The 6,000-nt window shown below is 42.0% G+C and overlaps 1 long non-coding RNA gene across 2 annotated transcripts in view; it reads right to left on the bottom strand.

Annotated features, from left to right (window-relative positions):
- Positions 1–411: 411 nt before the first annotated feature.
- LOC137229132 (uncharacterized) overlaps positions 412–6,000 on the bottom strand; it is a 143,481-nt gene continuing 137,892 nt past the window's right edge. For both annotated transcript variants that reach the window (XR_010945554.1, XR_010945553.1), the window contains exon 6: positions 412–2,163. This is a non-coding gene — a long non-coding RNA (uncharacterized lncRNA). The remainder of the gene's footprint in view (positions 2,164–6,000) is intronic.

Here is a 6,000-nt window from a genome sequence, read left to right as displayed (position 1 = left end):
AAGCTCACATAATGAGAAATTGAAACAAGGTGATATGTGCTGTTTTAACAACTTGTAAAAGGTGTCATTGGGACACACTAAGGAAAATGATGAGTTATTGGTAGGAGGAATAAAGGAAGGCTTCACAGAGGTGGTATTAACTGGACATTGATAAGCAGGAGTCCACTGGGCTGGAGGCAAAATGGGCAAGTGACAGGTGTCTGGGCAAATGCGAAACCTAAAGAATCAGAATAAACCCAACAGTCCTGGATGTAAGCAAAATAAATCAAGCAGTAGATAGGTACACATCAACCCTCTATCCTGAATGTGGCCTCAGACCACAGAGGGCCCTCTCCTCGTTTCCTAAGAGCAAGACATGTGCATTTGTTACTCACAGTCACACAAAACAAATCCCATTTTCATAAGCTTTATTGATTCACTGTGCTGTTTACAGCTACTGATTTTATATACTCTTCTCATCAAACTGCAAGTTGATTATTTCACTTCATACATATTGTAGTAATTAGACTGCTTACTTTAACGGCATGATAGGTTTTGTACACTTTGCCAGTGACACTGCTGACAAAGCAGTTTATCTCACTTTACTGCATTGTTTTATTAATTCTTCCACAGCCAACTGAGCTCTTTCTCTTGGGAATTGCCTGGGAGGCAGAAAGTCTTATTTCTCTCCCACTTTGGTATTCCTAGGGCTGAGCAGAATTTTGAATTGGTCTCACTTTCCAGTAAGTTCACCCTGCCTGGTTCTGAGTCAGGGTTTGTTTTGGTTATCTACTGCTGGAAAGCAAACCACACCAGCACTTGGTGGCTTAAAATAACAACAGCCGTTTACTGTCTTTCACATTTCTGAGCGTTAACCAGGCTCAGCTGGATGTTTCTTCTGCTCTGTGTGGTGCTGGATGGGGACTTCACCAGGGTGGAACTTCTCAGTTGCCTCACCAGTGTGCTTGGCAGTTGGCACTGGCTGGTGGCTGGACGCTCATCTGGGACTGTTGACCAGAGCACCTTAGTTCTTCTCCATTCAGTTTTTCCACATGGCTTGAGTGTCTCATGGCATAGTCTGGATTCCAAAAGGGAGCATTTCTCGCACACAAGAGAAACTGCAGGCCTCTCCAGGCTCAGCCTTGGAAGTTACACAGTGTCACTTCTGCTGCTTTCTATTGGATGAGGAAAGTCAGAGGGCCAGCGCAGACTCAGGGTAAAAGGATATAGATCCACCTCTTAATGAGAGGAGTGGCAAAGAACTTGCAGCCATGTTTAATGCACTATAGGTATTTTCTCTAGAGATCAATTTGCTTGCTGAGGACACAGTATACCACAAAATGTATCTCTGACGTTGCCCAATTGTTTCACAAATGTACAAGTCTACTGCATTTCTTAAAAAATCAGCTCAAAGGCCAGCACCATCCCCTCCTTTTTCATACACATCGTACTGTGATGGAGAATAACCGGGCTCAGGAACTATGCTTCTGTCTACTCTTCTGGCTCACTGATATTGACGACCACTGTTAAATAAAAGCATGCTTGCATTTCACTTTTTCATTTATATTTCGTCATTTTGCATTTTTGGTTGAATAATACTTCTATATCCTATTTTTTAAATTAATTTATTTATTGTTGGCTGCATTGGGTCTTCATTGCTGCACTCCTGCTTTCTCTAGTTGCGGCGAGCGGGGGCTACTCTTCATTACGGTGCGGAGGCTTCTCATTGCGGTGGCTTCTCTTGTTGCGGAGCACGTGCTCTAGGCGCACGGGCTTCAGTAGCTGTGGCTCGAGGGCTCTAGAGCGCAGGCTCAGTAGTTGTGGCGCCGGGCTTCGCTGCTCCGTGGCAGGCATGTGGGATCTTCCCGGCCCAGGGCTCAAACCCGTGTCCCCTGCACTGACAGGCGGATTCTCAACCACTGTGCCACCAGGGAAGCCCTAGAGCTCTTTTTTGATTCCAGTTCAGAAAGGATATAGAAGTGGGCTTACCTGGTGGCACAGTGGAGCTGGGAAAGGGGGACTGGGGCAGACTGGGAACAGCATTGAATGCCACATTTTGGTCACGTTTACTTAAGTGGTGGTGAGGGAGCAAAAGGTTTTCAATAAGCAACCGATGCCGTCTTGAATGGTAATGTCTTTGGCAATGTTGTGTAGGAATTGGAGGAACGTGTTTCAGGAAACAACCTATAGAAGAAACACACAAAGATAAGAATGGGCAGCACATTCAAAAATTCACAAATGGGCCAGTATTGCTAGGGAAGTGGAGGTGGCCTGGGAAAGCCAGTGGCAGCTCACGAGGTCATGGCAGATGTGTGCCCAGGCACCCTCCCTTTGGTCCCCAATCTCCTGTCTGGGCGCCTAGGCCCCCCAGTGCGTGTCTCTGTACCCCATGGTTTCTCCTGCCCATGGTGTCATAACATGATCGGACTTCCTTCCCAGGCTACCAGTCCTTCCTGGCTCTTCATATGCTCTGTGCACGTGGGGCTCCTTGTCAGAGCCATTGTCAGATACATTTCCTCTGCCATGCTGCCCCATGGCACATCTACCTCCTGATAAGCCCCTGATCCCTTGTCTTGTGGGAGTAGAGGGCTCACAGAGCCCCTGGCTGCTTTAACTTTCAACTTCTGAGGAAAAAACCCAAAACAACCCAGAGTTAAGATCTCAAAACCCTTTATAGTCTGTTAAATTGTGTGCAAACAGTATTATTGCCATCATTATGAGTTCCAGAATTCTGCAAATCCTTGGTGGTCAGGAGCCTGTGTGTTTTTCATTTCCTCTAAGGCACTTGGCATGGTCCTTTGGTGGTATATATGTCCTCAGTAAGTAATGGTGGTAATGAATAGTGATAATGTATAGTTTATTTAATCTCTGTGCTTACCCTTTCCAAGCATCGGGGTAATTTTTCTTCCAAACATTGGGGTCTGTGGACAATTTTAAGAGGTGCACTGAGGTTCAAGAGTTCTTTATTGATCCTTTTCTTTCCATTTTGGAATTTTAATAAAACAGCCACTGGCCATTAAAGCCCGCATATCATGAGAGTGTAGGAACGAAATTAAAGATGAGAAATTATTGGGACAAGGAGATACCACTTCATACCCATTAGGACGGCTATAATTAAAAAGACAGGTAAAAACAAGTGTTGATGAGGATGTGGAAAAATTAGAAACTTCATACATTGCTGATGGAAATGTAAAACGGTGCTTTTGAAAATTTGTCAGTTCCTCAGAATGTTTAACATAGAGTTATCATTTAACCCAGAAATTCCTAGAGATGTATCCAAGAGAATTGAAAACATATTCACAGTAAAATTGATACATAAATGTTCTCTAAAGTATTAGTGATAGTAGCCAAAAAGCGTAAACAATCCAAATGTCCAACTGATGAATGGGTAAGTAAACGTGGTACATACATGCAAGGGATTATTATTCTGCCATAAAAAGGAATGAACTTCTGATACATGCTACAACATGGATGAACCTTGAAATAATTATGCTACATTAAAGAAGCCAGTCACAGAAGACCACATATTGTATGATTTTGTTTATATGAGATGTTCAGGAAAGGCAACTCCATAGAGACAGAAGGTAGAATAGTGGTTGCGTACGACTGTATGTCAGGCAGGGAGGGAGATGGGACAGTGACCGCTAAGGAGTATGGGTTGTACTGGGAGGTGATGAAAATGTTCTAAAATTGATTGATGGTTACATAACTCCCTAAATATATTAAAAACCATTGAATTTTAAGTGGATGAATTGCATGAAATGTAAATTATATCTCAGTAAAGCTCTTTCTAAAAAATAATTAGTGTGAAGAGAGATTTATAAGCATTTCAACCCTTGTTAGTGTTCACCTATCTTCTAGTTCTGACCATCCCTCCATGATGACCTCCTCAACTCTGAGAGTAAAGTTGTGACTCCTGCTACAATTCTTTCCCTGTCCCTGCAAGGGTAAAGTAACTGTGGTTCGTATCCGACTCTTAGACTTCCTTCCTTCCTGAGTACTCCGTGGGCCATCCCCTACTTCTGCAGCATTAGCCCTGGTCCCTCAGGCTCTATAAATCACACTTGCCATTCTTCCCGCTCACTTTAAAGTGATCTGAGATACTTTGTATAAAGGATGAGGCAGCACATAAAAATAACTAGTATTGTACTGATTTTTCTCATCTGGTGGTTTGGGGGAAACATATTTGTAAAATTCTAGCAAATGTGAGAAGCCACAGAAAATTGCCTCTCATTCAGGTGGAGAAGCTAGATTTTTAATTTTGTTTTATTGATCAGTGAGGTAGGTACAATGATATTTTACTTCATAGTTTTCCTGCAGCAGCGACATTCACCCATCCTGCTGCAACTGCCAGGCCAACTTAGCTAGCGGGCCATTCTATGTGTGCCAGAGGCAGCCGTGGAAAAGGCAGGGATTCCTGGGCTGGCAGCTCCATCTCCCCAAAGTGCAAATGCAACCTGAAGTATATGACTTACTAAGGGAGCACTTTGTTACAGACAAGTTGGAAGAGTCTGTTTGACAGCTGAAGTCAGACCATTTTGATTTTTACATAAAGATAGTTAAACATCGCTTTGACAGGTTTATTCTAATTTGGTAAAGGCAATAATTTTATGGGATGGTAACTGTTTCCTTGCAGTCCTGATTCCTGCTGTTACTCTTGCATTGATGGGCTCCCAAGAGTTTGCTCAAAAACCATTTGAGAAGAAGAAAGACCAATCAGAGGAGCTTGCCTTCTCTCCTGAAAGATGAGTTCTAATAGTGTGGGTGAAGGGGCTATTTTTACACACATTTTACAAATGATTTCTGGCATACTCATGGACTTTTTACCTAAATTTAATTTGTATGAAAGTAATAAATGTGCTTAGTTTAAAAGTCCAATACTACTACAAGACTTTGAAAGAAAAACAGCAACCCTGTCCCCAACTGATCCCCTCCCCCAATTTCTTCTTCCATGAGAGTCCAGGAAATTCCTTTCATCTCTTTAGCTGTACCTCCTGTTATTTACCTTCATATTTCTAAATGACAATATTATACTGCTATTTGTTTTTCAGTTACAGCTACTACCCATTAACCTCCTGTCGTGGAAATGAGAATTCAGCTCTCATGCTCCTCTACCTTGTCATCCTTGAAATTCCTTTTTCTTCTCTTCTCTGTTGGATCCTCTAATTTTTGTTTATTTGTTGTGACTGATGTTGTTAATCTCATGTCTTGCTCTTTCTTAACTACCTTGTTTTGGTGGAGCATATCCTCCAGGAACTTTTTGAAAAGTGACACATGGGAAATTCCCTGGCAGTCCAGTGGTTAGGACTCGGTGCTTTCACTGCCGTGGCCCCGGGTGGCCCAGGTTCAATCTCTAGGCGGGCAACTAAGAACCTGCAAGCCTCGAGGCACGGCCAAAAAAAAAAAAAAACAAAGTGACACATGGAAGATACATTTTGAGATCTTGTCCTTTTTTGCCATCATATTTGATTGAAAGCTTAGCTGGGTATGAGATTCTAGCTTGGAAATTATTTTCTCTTAGGACCTCAAAGGCATTATTCCATTGTCTTCTAACTTCTGGTACTGCTACTGAAGAGTCTGATACCATCCTGCTTCTGCATGTGATCTGTTATCTGTCCTCTCTGTCTCTGTCTCTCAGAGCTTTTATTCTTTATTCCCAGAAATCTATAATATCTTTGATATCTATCAATATCATTGTTGTGGGTTATTTTCATTCATTGTGTTGGGCCTTTGTGGAGCTCATTCAATCTGAAAAATATCCTTCGGAAAAGTTTTCTTATGTAATTTCTTTGATAGCTCCCTGGTCTGTTTTATTTGTTCTATCATCTTTCAGAAATTAGACTTCCTGAATTGATTCTCCAGCTTTCTCTTCTCCATACTTTTCCCTATTTATACTATTTTCTGGAAGAGTTAGTCAGTTATCTTCCAATTCTGTTACATTAAAAATTTCTGTTATCATGTATTTAATTTCCAAGAGCTTTCTATTGTACACTGGATATTCCTCTTTTCTAGCATCTTGCT

The sequence above is a fragment of the Pseudorca crassidens genome, chromosome 8 (genome assembly GCF_039906515.1).
Source record: "Pseudorca crassidens isolate mPseCra1 chromosome 8, mPseCra1.hap1, whole genome shotgun sequence".
NCBI lineage: Eukaryota > Metazoa > Chordata > Mammalia > Artiodactyla > Delphinidae > Pseudorca > Pseudorca crassidens.
This window is presented reverse-complemented; position numbering and strand designations above follow the sequence as displayed.